This window comes from Athene noctua, chromosome 15 (assembly GCF_965140245.1).
Source record: "Athene noctua chromosome 15, bAthNoc1.hap1.1, whole genome shotgun sequence".
Taxonomy (NCBI): Eukaryota; Metazoa; Chordata; class Aves; order Strigiformes; family Strigidae; genus Athene; species Athene noctua.
Window position 1 is genome coordinate 6,974,059 of NC_134051.1, and position 16,442 is coordinate 6,990,500.

The 16,442-nt window shown below is 49.1% G+C and overlaps 1 protein-coding gene and 1 pseudogene across 2 annotated transcripts in view; one reads left to right on the plus strand and one right to left on the minus strand.

Annotated features, from left to right (window-relative positions):
* Window positions 1-3,486: 3,486 nt before the first annotated feature.
* LOC141966698 (urotensin-2 receptor-like) lies at window positions 3,487-4,504 on the minus strand (annotated as a pseudogene).
* Window positions 4,505-6,050: 1,546 nt separating this feature from the next.
* The window catches only part of RNF216 (ring finger protein 216), an 80,854-nt gene continuing 70,462 nt past the window's right edge, over window positions 6,051-16,442 (plus strand). Inside the window, exon 1 of one of the 2 annotated variants that reach the window (XM_074919304.1) lies at window positions 6,051-6,144. The gene's annotated coding sequence lies outside the window, so the exon portion shown is untranslated. Of the gene's footprint in view, window positions 6,145-6,593; window positions 6,663-16,442 lie in introns of those variants that run through there. The other variant, XM_074919306.1, reaches the window with a different exon arrangement.

Genomic DNA, 16,442 nt, shown 5'->3' on the forward strand with positions numbered 1-16,442 from the left:
GATACGCTCATAATTAAAGAGTTGTGGTGGTGCTTAGCTGGAGATGGGGTGGAGGATAAAGGCAGAGTGAAAAGGCAGCAACAAAAGGAAAGTATTGCTGTTAATTGAAAATGGTGTAGCATTACAAAATAACGAGTAAGGTGAAAAAAAAATTCCAGTTTGTTTGACAGAGGCAGAGTTCCATATAATGAAGCTGTCCTGCTGTTAGCACTGGTCTCTCCTGATTGTCGAGCATCGCTGTTTGCTCACAGAAGTGGCTCATGCTGCTTTGAGTACCGGCACCTCTGCGGTGGGACTGTGGCTGTGGTAGCCAGCTCGGGCCAAGGTATGGAAATGCACCTGATTTAACAGATTTATTTGCCCAGATAAAACTTCTCCTTTTCAGGTATAGCACTTCATTTCATTCATTCTTTGACTAATTAATCAAGAAGCCTTTATCTCTTTCCCTTCTTATTATTTGTCCTGTTATTTTTCCAAACCTTCGATTTTCAGCAAAGAAATTATAATCCCCCCCTCTTAATGAGAGTTGGAGAAAGAATCATTAATGCTGATGAATTTCTGCTTTCCTGTTTGGATTTTTTTTTTCTAATTAGTGGTGGTTTTGCAAGTGGAGAAAGATGGGTACGAGTTTGAGGATGGTGCTGGTAGTGACCATTCACTGCTTGGTATCGGGGTGTCCGTTGCAGCAGAGCCTGCCCTGTAAAGCTGAAAGCTGGGATGTCTTTAATCTGAGTGTTTTGTTGTGGGTTTTTTTTTAAAAAAAAAACAACAGGGACACATACAATTCAATAATGTTTTTTATTCTTTGAGTAACTTAACAATATGATCAAATGCACTAATATATAATGAGCAAATGACTGGGGAGCTGGTTTTGCCCTCCCCCTCACTTCAGCCAGTAGCAGGGACTGAACAATTTTTGCCTGATGATTTGGAGCAAGAAATGCTGTCAGTCCTTCAGTGCTCTGTCAAACATTGCTCCTGCTTTGTGTTTTCTTTAATAAATAATTTTTGGGAAATATTCCTGATTTCTGGTACACTTGGTACGTGCACACAGCTAACAGGAGGATTCCTGTAGCCTGCTCCAGTGGATGTGGTGTGCTGTAGAGGGGTTGCTGTAGGACTTCTGCACTGTGTGAACTTTTTGAAAACATGATAAAAAATTAATAGTTCTCCTAGGAAATCTTACAGAGCTCAAGGAATTGACTGTCTCTTTTATGGAAGCTTGGCAAGTCAATTAAATTCCTCAAGTTAAATTTTCCAGTCTCTGCCTCTTTTCTGCGGGATGTACAAAACCAGACTGAGCAGGAGCACTGATCTCATAGTGACAATTTCTTTTCTGATTTATGATGGTGCTCCTGCGTCCTGGGCACTCTGCCGGCTGGGGGAAAGACAGCCCCTGCCCGCTCGCATGTGCTTTAAAAAGGCACAGAAGAATGGACTTAAATTTGTTTGCTTGTGAATTAATATTTTCTGTTCGAGCTTTAGTTTGATGCCCCAGCTAAACCCTCCCTTTGGCTTCCCCTTTCGGCCTTTCTTCACATGTTTCTTAGGGTAAAACAAAAACCCCAAAGCTTTGCCAATAAATTGTCACGGACAGAATCCTTTCAGGTGTGGTGGGGGATGGAGGGCAGGAGGAGGGGCTGCCGCCTCTCTTTCTGATCCTGCTAGTTTGAAACAAGGTCAACCCTAAATTTTATAACCCCCTTCTGCAATCTCACAACTACTTGCTGGATGGATGATGCAATGCCCACCTGTCCTGCTGACCCTCCCAGCCTTGGCCAGAGCATTACTGTGTTACTTACAGCCCTCTAGAGAGCAAGAGCCCCTGACACAGGACCAGGACCCTCCTGTCTTGCACAAACATGCAATAAAAGAAAATCTGCCTGGCAAGCTCACAGTTGGATGTAAGACAGTGAGTAGGAGGTTAAGCCTCAGCAGGTTGAGAAGGACAGACGTTTTCTTGCACCACAACCTGGCTGTTATGGCCTGTGGAAGAGAGGTGTTTCAGGGGCAGGTAAGAGTGGTGTTGCAGCCGGCTGCTGGAGCGTTGTGCCAAGTTTGCTGATCTCTGTCCCGGATTCAGAAGCAGTTGGCACCTGAAACCAAGGTCAGTGGCTGGAAAGCACTGAGGCACATGGGTCCCTGTGCAGGGGCCAGGGGGAGGAATGTTCCTGGAGGGCTGGGGAAACTCTGGTGGTGGTGTTTGGCCAGGTTTTAGGAGAAGATCTACGAGAGAAACCTTCTGGGTATGGTGATGAGGCGGAAAAGAAGCGAGCAAGGTGAATCTTGCTGGTCCTGCCTGGCCTCTTCCACAAAGGTAGCCTTGGTCAGAGAGCTGAGGTACATTTAATCTTCCTGGGCTGATAAAGCATTTGGTCTGGGAGATTTTGAAATTAAATTTTAATTGGATGGTGATTAAATGAGCCTGCCTGCTTCTCTTGATGCCAGTCTTGGACATGGGCAGGCAAGACCCGACATCAAAGTCCTGCAGGGGTCCGGTCCAGGAGCATGTCTGGCCCTTGCTGACCCCGAGGGGAGGTGGCTGGTGATGCCTGGCTTGGGCAGCTTTTCCTGGGTGTGCCAAGGACGGGTGAGACTGATGCTGTGTGTTTCAGTACCGATTTGGATTCGGGGCGGGGTGTGACACGTCCGCATGATGCAGATCTGGGCTGGATGCTCTGAGGGGTAGATCTGCTTGGTCTGGCTCTGCAGGAGGGGAGTGAGCAACTGTCCTTTCTCTGAAGGGACTGGTCCCTGCTGCCTGCCATGGGCTGTGTTTACTGTCACCGTGTGCCTGTGCTGTCCTTTGACACAGCCCCGTGTTTGGGCTTTGGGAGGGCCGGGGCTGACCCCCTGCAGCCACGGATGGGCTGAGCCCACCCCTGCCAGGAGGGAAATGCAACCTCTTGGGTGTCTCCATGTCACTCACTTTACCTCCACGAGCACTGATGGCTGGGGGGGGGACAAGGTGGGGTCCCCCAGCACCCACATGCAGTTCTCAGAGCAGGGACCCTTTGTGGCTTCTTATGCCTTTGCTTTCTGGTGGAAATCCAAAGGGATCTCCCCCTCCTTCCCAGACTCTGAAGTTTCATCCCCCTTTTGCAGTATGGGGGAGATCTGGTGGCATATGGGCAGTGTGGGAGCGTGGTCCGTGGGAGTCCTCAGTGAACAGCTCATCTCAGATTTGGCTGAAACGATCTGGAAAAGCAGTTTCCAGAGGACTTGCAGTGGGAGCCCAGAGCCCTGATTCCCTCTGGGAAAGTGTTTTTCAGACTAATCTGGCAATAAACTAGTTTTCAGTAGAGCTCCTAGATAAAAATTTACACTGCTAGAAAGAGATCTGGCATAAGGCTGAGGGCAAGTTCAGTGATCAGAGTCACCCCATTGCAGGCAAGCTGACTTTTATCCTTTTATTTATTACTGTACTCAGTATCTCTTACTGGCCTTACACAGGCAGCAGCAGCGCCGTGTTCCCCGCAGAAGGGCTTAACCTGATGGCACACCAGTGGGAAACAGACACCCAGCTTTCCCAGGGAGCACCCATCCTGACCAGAGCCCCCCTGAGAGCCAGGCGATGGCCGGGATGAGAGGACACGTGGGGCCAGGCAGCCTCACAGCAGCCCGGTGCCAGCTCCACAGGTACTTGCTCTAATTCTTGGAGAGCAGTGTGTAGAGGAAGGGGTTAAGGGTTTCTGTAGGCCAGGCAGGTCTCAAGGAAGAGATGAAGGTGGTGCCACATCTGTCCCGTGCTTGTACCAAGAGATGCAGAAGAGCTGCCACAGCCAGAAGGGCAGGAAGCACACCCAGTGCTGAAGACCATGTACAGGACCTTCTGCTGGGGACATCGGGTGATTCCTTGGTGCTGAGATCAAGATCCCACTGGCACCTTCAGTAGGTCCTAGCCAGCCTGGTGTGCAAGCAGCAGCAGATGATGTCTGGGGTGAGGATGCAGGTGTTGAAGAGGATGGTCATTGGTCACCCCGTTGCAGTGGCTGGTGCGCAGGTCAGTGAGGATCACAGTGGGGAGGGTGAGGAGGAAGGCCACCAGCCACACCAGGCAGGTGACTGCCCGCTGGTGGTCACTCGACCTGCGCAGGGTGTCCTGAGGCCTGGTGACGGCCAGGTAACGCTCGGTGCTCGTGATGGTGAGGGTGAAGATGCTGGTGTGCATGGTGAGGAGGCTGAGGCTGAAGAGGATCCTGCAGCCCAAGTCTCCAAAGTACCAGTCCCACACGAGGTACATGCAGACCACGCAGAGGATGGTGGGTAAGTGCAGGAGATGGGCCAGGGCACAGGTGACACTGTACACGTACACAGAGCTGGTGCACCTCATCGGGGTGGTGGTGACCACCGATGTGTAGATGTTTCGCACCACCCCAACTGTGCACATGGTGGCCAGGATGCAGCTGAGCAAAGAGGTGACCAAGAGGTCAGTGGTGCTTTCAGAAGAGGTGTTGGGCTGGGTGGTGGCATTTTTGGGGTGGCAGGGCACAGAGATGCACATGTTTGGCTCCATCCTCCCTTGCCAAGAGCTGCCTCGGGTGCTCTTCTGGAGGAAATCCCAAGTTGCAGAAGGGAAGCTGCTGGCTGAGCTGTCCCGGCAGGGGGGCAGAAGTGGGACGGGGCAGCAGTTCTCTGCTCCAGCGAGTGCCACTCTCCCCAGCACTGCCTGGAAAAGCCATTTGCTTTGCCCACACACGGCGAGGCAGGGGACCAGCCTAAGAGGAGGTGGAATTTGTCACTCTGCCTTCAAAGCAGTAATGCCAGGACACCCCAGCCCTTCCCACTGCCCCTGGGCACCTGCCCCGCTCCTTCCATAACATGCATTACTGCAGACATATAATTTTCTCTGAGATTTGTTTTTAATTACTGTGCTTTTTTTATTGTTCCCCATCTCCCAGGTCTCTCCAACTGTGTGGTGCTGGTTCAGCCTCAGGCTGGGAAGCTTTGGGGGAGCGGGATGTGGCCCAGCCCTCACCCTCCTTGGGGGGTCCCCTAACCAGGTATCATAGGAGAAATTAACATTCTCAAAAATTTACAGTGGTGTCTTGTCCCTAAAGCTGCTCTGTCCCGTGGCTGGGCAGGGTGGGGACGAGGGTTCCTGGATTTTTGAGGGTGTTTTAGGGATGGCAACCAGCCCCCACTGATCTGGTGCCAGAAAGGAGGCAGTTCGAGGGTCCCAGGAAGGCGAGAAGAGTCATCCACAGACTGGCCTGGGTCCCTGTGAGAAACCTGGGGGAAACAGAAAGCTCCTGGTTTCACCCATGCTTTAGGCCTGGATTAGCAACACTGATGATGGAGGAAGTAAACCTGCCCTGGTCTGCAGGCACTGAGGATGCAGAGATACCCACAGCTCTGGTCTAGAGCCGCTTTGCACCCCAAAACTACAACTTAACGCTTGTAAAAGCAGCAGAGCCCTTGCGGGGGGATCACCCTGAGGTCTGGCCCCCAGCAGATGAGGGCTGCTGGGGCTGGGCCGGGCTTTGTGCCCGTATTTCCCTTCCAGCAGCAGAACTGCCACAGCGGGATTGCTCACCTGCACCCCATGGGGGACCTGCACCCCCCCACCATGGCAGAGCACCCCGAGAGAGCACTCGCACCCCCCATTCCAAGGCAGAGCACTCTCACCCCGCCTCCATGGCAGAACACCCCCACAGAGCACCCCCACCCCGTGGGGGACCTGCCGTCCCCCCCAAGGCCGAGCACCCGCACCCCGTGGAGGACCTGCCGTCCCCCCCATGGCCGAGCACCCCCACAGGGGTGCAGCACCCTGCAGGGACGAGCGTCCCCCCTCCCACAGCAGAGCACCCGCATAGGAAACACGGACGCCCCCCCCCCGCCTAGGAAACACGTGCAGCTCCTCGGCCCCGCCCCGCCCCAGGCCCCGCCCCCAGCACACCGAAGGCCCGGAAGGGGGCGGGGCGGGGCCGCCTGGAGGACCGCCCCTCCCCTCCTCTATGGTAGGTTTGCCGAGACGGGACCGCTCGGGCCGCCCGTCTCTCCCTCGCCGCTCCCCGCTCCCCGCCGCTCCTCTCTATGGTACGGGGCGGCGCGGTCACGTGGCGCGGGCAGGCCGGAAGGAGCCGGGCAGCGGCGGTTAAATGAAGCGGGGCCGGAGGGGTGGCGCGGGGGTGGCCGGGCCCGGTGAGTGCTGCCTGGGGGCCTTTCCCCCCTCCGCCGCGGCTTTGGTGCGGTCTGTGCGTTCTGGGCGGGGCGGGGGAGAGCGGCGGTAACCGGGCGACGGGGGAAGGGCTGTCTCTGGGCGCGGGGCTCCCGCCGGGGCTCCCCGCTTCGTTCCCTGGGCCTCGCCTGCTCCCTCGGCGGGGGGGTCGGTCACTGCTCCTGGCTGGGATCCTTCCCTGCCCCCCTTCCCCTCAGGGCCGGTCCCTTCCCCCTCCCTCTCCCCCCTTTCCCCTCAGGGCCGGTCCCTTTTCCCCCCCTTTCCCCTCAGGGCTGAATTTCTCCGCCCCGGTCCTTTCTCCCCCTCCTCGGGGCCGGGGTGAGTGGCTGGCCCCGGTGAGGCCCTCCCCTCCCTTCCGGCTCTGAGTTCATGCTGAAGTCCCACGTGTGCCCCCCTGTAGGGAGGTGAAGAGGTTGGGGGGTACCCAGGTACAATTTTCTGCCGCTGCTCTCCGTGGGCTCTCTTCACCGGCTCGTTTCAGGTACCCTGGGCTGTGTGTTTATACTGGGGAAGAAAAATAGCGTCGGCTCCGGAGCTGGTGGTGAAAAGCAGAGATAAGCTTGCTCTTCTCTTCTGACCCCCGTCTTGTTGTGGAAACACTTAGTACCTTTGGGACATCTTGACATTTCAGGCATCTGCTGTGGGAGCTGCTGCAAAAAAAGACCCAAAACAGCTGTCCTGAAAGTTGAGGGATCTGTGTAAGAGAGAATCCTTCTCCTCCTCCTCCTCTTCCCTCCTCTTTTGATTTCAGTGCTAGCTTAGCTTGGTGGGAGAGAGCAAACTCTGTAAGCACTAATGTACAAAGCATTTATGTAACGGAGGTGCCTTGTGGGTGTTTCTGCCTCTGGAGCTGCACTCATTCCCCCAAACGGGTGGAGGAAGGTCGGGGTTTCACTGAAGTATGACGAAGCTGAAGAGCCATAGCTAACTCCAGCGTGCGTGTGAGGAGAGGAGCGTGAGCTCACCCGGGCAGCGCTCCTGCACACTGGTTTGGGATGGGCGAAATGTAGGTCAGCTTAAAAAGTCGCTGTCGTCTCGTGGATCTGCTGGCTTTGCAGCTGTGCTCGCTGGAACCCTGGCATGGCCCTTGGGCAGATAACGGCACCTGCGAGTCTGGCCCAGGAAGTTTTTCTTTTCATCTCACCTTTGCTTTATGACCTGAAGTGGTGTCTTCGAATGTCTTCTAATATCTTAGAGTCTTACGGAAAAATACTAGAAACATAGTTTCCCTATGAATAAGTTTAGTTGTCGGTATTTCTTTTCAGCTTCTTACTGCTTGTCAAGCAAAGTTCATTTTCTTACATGAAGTGTTACAGTTCAGTCACTGGTTTGAGATCTCTTATGCTTTAAAAAAAAAAGCTGGTATTGCTGCTGTGCGCTTTTACTTCCATTATTGAGGTGTAATGCTCGGGGACTATAACTCAGTTGTCTGTGTGCTTTTCACAGCATCTTTTCTTGTGTTTCTTTTCCAGCTTACTGACAGCCACACAGAGCAGCAGACTCATGTAGCTGTATTTCAGGCAGCAATCCTAAAAGCAGTAGCTAATTGCCTTGGTGGTTGCAAGGCATGGGCAGCCTTAGTGCTAAGACCGACGAGCACAGCCCTGTATCTCTATTCGGTCTCTGTGGTGGTTGGCTTCTCTTTCTTACAACTTCTGCTATTTCAGGCAACATACTTTGGAGCTGTTACATGTTTCTGGTGGTAGTGATGGAGCAGAAGGCGGGTATCCTCCATCAGGCTGATAGGCTGGGCTTTGCATGCTCAGTTATAGAGCAAGCTCTTCCCCTTTCCAGAGAGGATGTCATAAGAGCTTTTTCCCTCCAGTGACCTGTTTGGAAAGTGAGGGGGGATATTTGAGACCCATCACTCTGCAGACCAACACCTTGAGCAGGTTCTGGTATGTCCCTGTACAGGTACTGGGCCATAGGAGTGTGCAGCCCAAACTGTATGGCAGAACACGTTTTTCTTTAGGACTAGTAGAATTCTAGGGACAGCTTTTAATTACAGAACGGTGGGATTTACGGCTTTAATCTGAGCTTTTCATTTCTAGGACGAATGCTGTGCAAAAATTCCACTGCCTTACATCAGGCTTTTCGATATTGTAAACATCTTAATAGATTTCATGTGCTGGGTGTCTGCATGGTGTGACTAGATGCTAATAAACAGTCATCTTGACAGGAGTTTGTGCCTGAAATACCGAGACTTGGGAAAGGACTCAGACCCACTTCCTGAAGAAGATCTGTAGAGACATTCAGCCCACTTGGTAGTGCTGCATTTTGGTAATGAGCCTTCTTCCATCTCTTTTTTTTTCTTTCCTTCCTAGGACGTTTTCCTGTCAGCCTGGCTGCAGGCATACTTCTCTGGCAACTGTGTAAGTCAGGGCATGAATAACAGTTCCTGGAAGAGCAGTTGGGGCAGGCTTTACCGATGATAAGGTACACCCTGGTTTCCAGCAGGGTGCTGGCAGCCTGTTCCTGGGCTTGTGTTTCAGAAGCTGCCTTGGAAGTCCAAATTCCTGGGTAGACCATGCTTTGTCTGCCTGAGAATGCAGTGGGCGTTACTGCCGCTGGCAGTGTGGCTGTGCTTTCAAATTGAACACAAATTGCTGAAAAAGTCCTGTGGCAAAAATAGGTGGAGCGAGCACACAACTCCAGCAACTTTGGTGTAGCTGGAGAGAGGCAGGAAGTGTATCTCAGGGGCCAGGACCTGATTAGCAAGCCTGAGTAGTCGCACAAACCAAGTGCGAGAGATGTGGAGCCCTTTGGGTGTGTTTTAGTGCCTGCTGGAAGAAGCTTCCATTCATTAATTTGGAATGGGTGTCTTATTTGTATTTATTTCTTTTTAAAGTCATTGTGAGTGGTTTACTGTGTCATAATGCTGGCAGCTCGGCACAGCGATGGGCGTCAGGACTTGCCACCGGCTGCATTTTTTTGGGGACAGTCAGAACTGCGCCACTAATTCCTCCCGTCAGAAGCTTGGGGTTTTTTGCACGTGGATTTGGTCTGGAGATATTTTAAGTCTCCATTTAAATTATTTAATTCAGACAACTATTTAAAGGAGAGGCACTAGTAATCTCAGAAGTCTGTGTGCACTAAAATGATAGTGTTGTGTATTGCCTGCCTTAGTCGATGGGTGGGTTTTTCAAGCTGTTACGTATAACTTCAGTTGATCTCAGTAGGATCTATTCCTGGTGGAGTAGGTGCCTTTTTTTTTTTTTTTAGTACAGTGAGCAGTGGAAGGTGTGAAACATGCCACTGAGTCGTGACACTTAACCTTATCTCCTGGACTCCTACTGGAAGATAGTTATCTGGGTACTGATGTGGTAGTTCCTGTGTTTGAAATGGAGCTAAAGCTAAATAATGTGCTGATCAGCATTAGTCTGAGGAGAAGTAGAGTAGTTTTGTTTTAAGCAGGTTACTGGGTCGGGAAAGTCTAGGGGAAATAGGGGAGGGATAGGCAGGGAGAACAGGAAAAAAAGAAAAGGGCCACTTAGCAGTGTCCCGGTGGCTTGAATAAGTTATTCTTGTCAAAGCAAAGAGATGTGAGATAACAGGGAGTGTTTTACTGAACTGGGATAATCTTGTTCTCAGCAGCCTTCATGTCACTTATAGAATTTGAGGTTTATTTTGGAATCTCTCAGGAGTGATGTTTTTCCTCTGGGTCAGTGCTTAAGAGCTTGCGGTGATTTTAAATTTGTAACGATCCTTGAGAAAGCTTAATTTCCAAGGACTAGAAATCATGTTTCTGCTGAATGACACCCTTCTCCTAATTACCAGCATTGCTGTGGTTCCTTCCCCATGTTTGTGAGGGGAACTGTCAGTGGAAAAAGCACTGGGCTTTGGGGAAAGATTTCAACATGGGGCAACTGCTACCCCGAGTCATGATGCCTTCTCATAGTGTTTCTGACCCAAGTTGGGGGAAATTTAAATGAAGCATGACTTCCTCGCTGGATTTGAGAGAGCCCGACTCCTTTGCTGATGCCAGTGGTGCCTGTCTGTTCACGAAGTGACTTCTGGAGGCTGTTGTCCTCACTCGTAATGAGGAACAAAGTTGATGAGCTGAAATAAATCTGGGAGTGTATGTAGGTGTCAGGGTGACCTGAAATGTTTTCAGTTGCCTTCTGTGGACGAGTGCTGGATTGCTCACACTGTCTGCCTACCTCTGTAAGGAGGCCAAGCTACTGTTTGCATTATTTAGATAAACACTTGGACAAGATCTGTAGAGGCATCATGTGATATTACTCCATAGTGTAAGGTGATGAGGATTTGTACTAGCTAGAATCTTTGCTTGGGGAATATAAGGATGGAAAATGGCCTCAAGTAATATATTTTGTCTAAAGCACTTCTCACACAAGGCTCCTGTACTGCTTTGTCAATACTGACATGCTCTTACCAAGCTGGTGATGCTCTTATTGCTGTTTTTCAATTGGAAAAAGGAAGACAGCAGCTAGGTTTTTGCAGCCTTTGCAAAACCAGAGTTAGGAACAGATTCACGCTTCTACTTCCAAATACCATCCCAAAGATGTGATGGATTTTTGTATTTGAAGGAGGGGAGGGAAACCTCCCTGATGCTTCTTGCAGACCATTTTTGCTTGAAGGTACCTGGAGGCCGGTAGTGGAAGGAGCGCTTACCCTCATCCCCGTGGCAAGTACAAAATGTTGTTGGCTAAACGTGTTACCGTGGGATAGCAGAGCGAAACAGGCAGCGATGTTGACAGCTGCCTGCAGCAGAGCAGCGATGCTGCCTAGAAGACTTTCCTCCTCTCGCCGTATTATGCTGTAATGCAATTTGAGGAAGATGACAGCAGCAGCATAATGGGGAGGCAGGAAAAGAAGCTTTTTCTCCCTTGCAGGAAACCAGCAGCGTAGGGTGTTTCATACCTCCCCTGCTGCTAGGATTTCCAGCTACAGATGAACAAGATGGGCAAGACCCATTACCAGTAACTCGGCTAGCATAAATAGTTCATGTCCTCTCTATATTGTTAAACCGGAATCCTATTGTAGTGGAGCAGGCTTCGTTGTGTATAAACTGGGAGGTGCCCTTGGATCAGCCACAACTAGCACAGACCAGCTTGCAAGGGCTGGAACGCACCTCACACTTAAACACGCTGTCTGAAGAGTGCTCCTCAGTTTAATGTTTTTGTGTTTGTTTAGCAGTTTGTGGCTGCTTTTACTGACCCTCTGTCCCAGATGGTTAAATAATCTGTTTGATGTTGTACTGTTGCAACACCCAGGAAAAGAATTTATATTCTGCTATGTGAAGGCTTAAACAGTGTTGGACACTTGACTGTGATGACTAAGGGGTAGGCACGCAAATCTGCAGCCTGGATACAGTCGTGTCCTTAGAAAATAGTCTGACTGCAGCCTGTGTAACCTCTTAGCTGTGGCCTGTAGTTGTTCTGATAGTCTTCCATAGGCAAAATATTTATTATCCTTGGGACGAAATTGTTAGGTGCCTTGCGGTCTCCTAAATCTGCATGACTGTTGACCTGGAGAATTAATGTGTAGTGCTTCTTTCCTTGATTTTTAGCTGGCCAACTGATAACTCGTTCATTTGTGAACTTTTATAGACTCAGAAAAGAATAATGTTGAATGTGGAGCATCTCTAAATCTGGCCACGATCCGATTTCACTGCTTTCAATTCTGATGTAGTGGTATGCTTACCTCAAGTACAACCACTTTGCTTTTCTGCTATTTTAGCATATTCTGCTTAAACCTTTCAATGGCCACTGCCACGTGGCATGGATGAAGTCAGCCTGGACAATTGTCGTGAGGCTGGAAGGCTGCCCTCAGTTTTTGCTAGCAAGAGTTTGCTTGCTGGCCCGGAATTGGTTGGCTGCAAGGCTAACGCGTGGCTGCAAACAAAACTAAACCCAGTTTTACAAAAGCAGTTTTACAAACGCTGGCTGGCTTGAAAACCTTGTAACAATTGGTCATCTGTGATGCTTGAGCAGTAAGGACGTAGTTACCATTCCTCAGGTGGGTTGGTGTCAGTCCTTCTTGTGTGCCAGTTGTTGGGTGCAACGGGCAGCTTTTTTGACTATTTTCAAGAGGAAATAGGTGCTTAGGGTGGACTTGCTCAGGTGTTGTGCATGCCTTGAAAGGTTTCTGTTGGTATTTTATTCTCAGTATGTAAGGCAGTTTAAGACTCATTTCACTGCAGAGTGATTTTGGCCTCTTGGCTCAATATGGCTCTAAGCTGGCTCTTGTATGTATTTAAGCTCTTCAGTTGAATGTGCAAAAGCATCTTTCAGAGACAGTGCCTGACCTTGGACTAGGAGTGCATACAGTTTGAGTGCTAGTTAGGAACAGTGTCAACTGTTAGACTGCAGTTTAAGATCTTTCCCCTTCTTGCAGTTTATTTTAACATCTTAGTTCTGTTCTCCCACTTACGCCGTGGGAGATTCATCTGAATCCTACAGGGCATTTCTTTTCAAAGCTGTAACAAATGCTGGTGGAGCTCAGTGTGAGAGGAGGCGACAAGCTGTGGTGTAGAAACATGATCATCTTAAGCAGGTATTGCAGTGAAACCCCTCTTAACGTGAGGCCACAGCTTCTGGCTGCCACTGACCTTTGAAATTATGGCAAGTGCAGATGCATAACATGGCTCAAAGAAAGGGTATGGCTGTAATAACCAAAATATGTGACCTGTGAAGTGATTCTTTTTTGGAAGTCCCTGATTCTGGGAATTTGACACCTAGACTTGTTGGTAGCAAGCTTTTAAGTTGATACCTCTGAAAGTACTGTGCAGATTGACACAGAAACCTTTTTGCTAAGGTGGGCTACTGCAACAAGTCAGGATATTTTTCTTTCTGTGCCACCTCAAGGTCAAGTCTTAGCTTTTATATTGTCAGCAGCTTTGTGAAATGAGGTGAGGTGTGCTTTGTAGACTGCAGCCTGTCTTGAAAGCAGAGTTTCTTGTGGCAGGTTCGGGTCACTTTTAAAACAAAACAAAATAAAAAATACCCCATTCCTTTTCACATTTGCTCCTGATGGTGCATTACGCTTTTTTCTGGAACGCACCTTCCCAAGTGCAGCTTAGATGGTTGTTTTCAGAGCTGGTCTGCTGGGCAGCAGCTTAGCATCTAGGACGCCATTGCAACCTATCAGTCTTTCATGTTTTTAAAGTCTTCTGGCTGTTACTGCAACTAAAACTGACTCTTTGTGCTTTCTAGCCCTCTTGACTTAGGTCTAGTTAGTCCCTTGCTGCTGCTTTTAATAGCAGTTTGCTGGTTGTGTGCAGGCTGTCTCCCTTCTTGCTCCCAGTGCCCCCAGCAAGCAGGGCTGCAAGCAGAGCAGGCTGCTGGTTGCTCCTCTGTGTGAATGTCAGTGCCGTAGCCTGTCCTAGGGTTACTCTTAAAGTCCTTTCTTTCTCTGTTTCCTCTCCAGTGAAAAACAGTGCTAAGATTGTAACCTGAAGCTTCCTGAAGACGTGCATCCAACTTGTTAAATAGCCACTTAAAAGGTTGCACTTGGTTTTCTTTGTTCTTTTATACCTTTTAAAGGTGACATTCAGGATCCGTTAAAAAAAGGAAAGAAAAAAAGGAAAAAAACTACTAAGGATTTGGAGAGGAAATGCTGTGTCCTTTCTCCTGGAGAGCTCTATGAAGTACAAGCAACAGAGGAGTGCTTTCACGTATGTCCTAGGGCATGTAGGGCATTTCCCTTTTTCTTTTCTGTGTGGCCGCTGGGTTGATGGGGAAGAGAGGGCAGTTGCCACTCATGTTACGTAGAGCTGTGGCGGGTATGTGCAGCACCCAGTAATCCACGGAGTCTGGCTTTTTCAGACAGCAGTGGGTTTAATAACAGTGCTGCTCAGAGAAAGGAGCCTCTGCCCCCTTCTCTTGGGATACACGTGAATTTGGGGCAAGAAAACTGGAAGTAAAACTTACTCTGGAAGTGGCAAAGCTGCAAAACACATGGTTTTGCGTGCTCTTCCGTTCGTCCCCACCCTTATACCACAAAATCAGAACAAAACAGTTCTTTAAAATGATGGTTTGGGAGATAGGCTGTGAGCCCAAAGAGGTTGGTGTTGCGTGTGTGTGCTGTCGTAGCTAAGTGCTGAGCTGCTAGTGTCTGAAGCTGTTGCTTGAACACGAAATGCCAAGCTGGCACCTGTGTTAGTGTTGTGGGAGGGAAGTTTTGGCTTTTGAGGATTATACGGTATGATGTTGCACATGCCAGAAGCCTGAGGCAGGCAGAGTAGTACCCTTTACAGGAATTAACTGCAGAGATGCCTCTTCTTCCCTCAAAGCCTTGAATTTGCACTTTGCTCTTAAAATTAGCTGCTCAAGGCAATGGCATTAACTCTTTTCTAACCAGACTTCGTAAATTTAACTTTTTTTCTAGGACTCCATTTAATAGGGGAGGCAGATACTGATCCAAAGCTCCCCATCTCTTGTGCAGAATGTGATTTTTTTGTATACATCAAAATTAACCGTCCCATGCTGGTCAGAGAGATGTGACGATATGGAGCCCTGTTATTTAGCAGAAGGACTGATGGGGATCGTGGGAAGGCACTGAAATGTCCAGCAGTTGACCTTGATGCCAGTCATCAGGGAATAGCTTGAAGGCATCAGAAACTTTCAGTTGAGTTGAATTAGCAGTTGCCCATTTTTGGAAAACAAGTAAGACTATTTTGAAACAGATGTACATTTTAGAAAAGAGCTCACAGAGCAGAGATTGGTTTTGCCAGGGAAACTGGGATCATTGTAGGTGGCCAGCTGTTAAGTTAGGTGAATAGGATAAAACTGCACAGGTTTCTTTCCTCTTGTACTTTGTGTTAACAGATGCAATAAAAATTGAGATTGGGTATTTGAAGAAATTATGGTTAAGAGATACTGTCACCTTAACGGAATGATGAACCACGAGTGAGGTTGTTTGGAAGTCTTCTGATGTACAGACAGTTAAGATGTTTCCTGTAAATCCTGTCTTGCAAAATGGGGAAAGTTTAGTTAGGGATTTGAACCCAAGTAATTCCTGAAAATCTGCTCTCTTAATTGCTTCTGACTAAGCAATTTTCATTAGACTGGAGCAGTGCCACATAGATGTAGCTCGTACCCTGTTAACGCAGAGCCTTTTCAAAATATCTTGTGATATGTTTTTGGTAATGCCATTGACTGTAAAAATGCACAGCAGAGCTCTGCACAAAGCTACAACACATGGTCCTTGTTCTAGCCACAAGCAGGGGTTTAGTAAAGCCAGAGGGCCCTGTGTCAGTGAGCTCATAGTTTGCTTCTCGTCCATGCGGTGATCGCTAAGCACTCGGCAGTAATCAGGAGAGCTCGCATCAGTGATATGTCTTGGTGGAAAGGGCATCGCTCGCTTCAGTGCATTTCACAGTGCAGCTTTTCTTCTTGGGTAAGAGAGGGTGAGGAATAGGGAACTTCTGTGAGATAACAGAAGTTGTGATTGCTGTCAGAGAAAGTTGAAGAGTTCCTGTCCCTCTTGTCCGTCTTAATAATGTTCTAGCCTGGAGCATTGCTTCTGAAGCCAGTTGTGATGTTGGTGTGGCTGCAGAAATAGTGGCCGCTCTTCTGAGATGTTTTCTGAACAATGTGTGTGTTGGCTGTCTTGTACGTATGGGGAGGTAAATGTTGAGTTCTGATTTACTTGCCACAAAATGCCTCTACTGTTACACTGTATTATGTTTTGGTGTGATGAAATCAATTCTCTGGCTTTCTGTAGTAGGACTGTGTTACTCGGCTCTTATTGGAGACAAAATTGTTCACTTCAGCTTCTGTTCCTTGATTTTTTTTCTCAGATCTCGGGAATACTGTAATCTTCTAAAGACAGACATGTCTGTCTTAAAATCATTTGGTAAACCAAGCCAGCTGCTAATGCCTTGTGAAACACTTAGGGAGTGCTTTAAAACTTATAAGCCAATTCTGTTACTAAATTATCTTTTGGTATGTTGTTCCTCTTCAGCATGTGCTACAGGTCCAAAAATTGGTTGCAGAACTACATGGATGCAGTTGCTGTAAGTCTACCCTTGTTCTGTGCTCCTAAGAGGAGCCTTTGTGCGATATCTGTAGCTGGCCGTACTGTTTTCTTAGCAAACCAAGCTGCTGCTGGAAACCAGGTGGTCTTGCCTGTGAGCCACTGCCGACACACTCCTGTCTTCAGGAGGCCAGGGTAAGGTTCTTGGGTTGGCGCCAGTGTTTTGGTTTTGGTGTGGTTTCCCACCGTTGCCTGAGCCATAGGCAGTCCCCCGTGTAAACCTGCTCGGCAGAAGCCCTGCTGCAGGTCCTCATTTTAACCT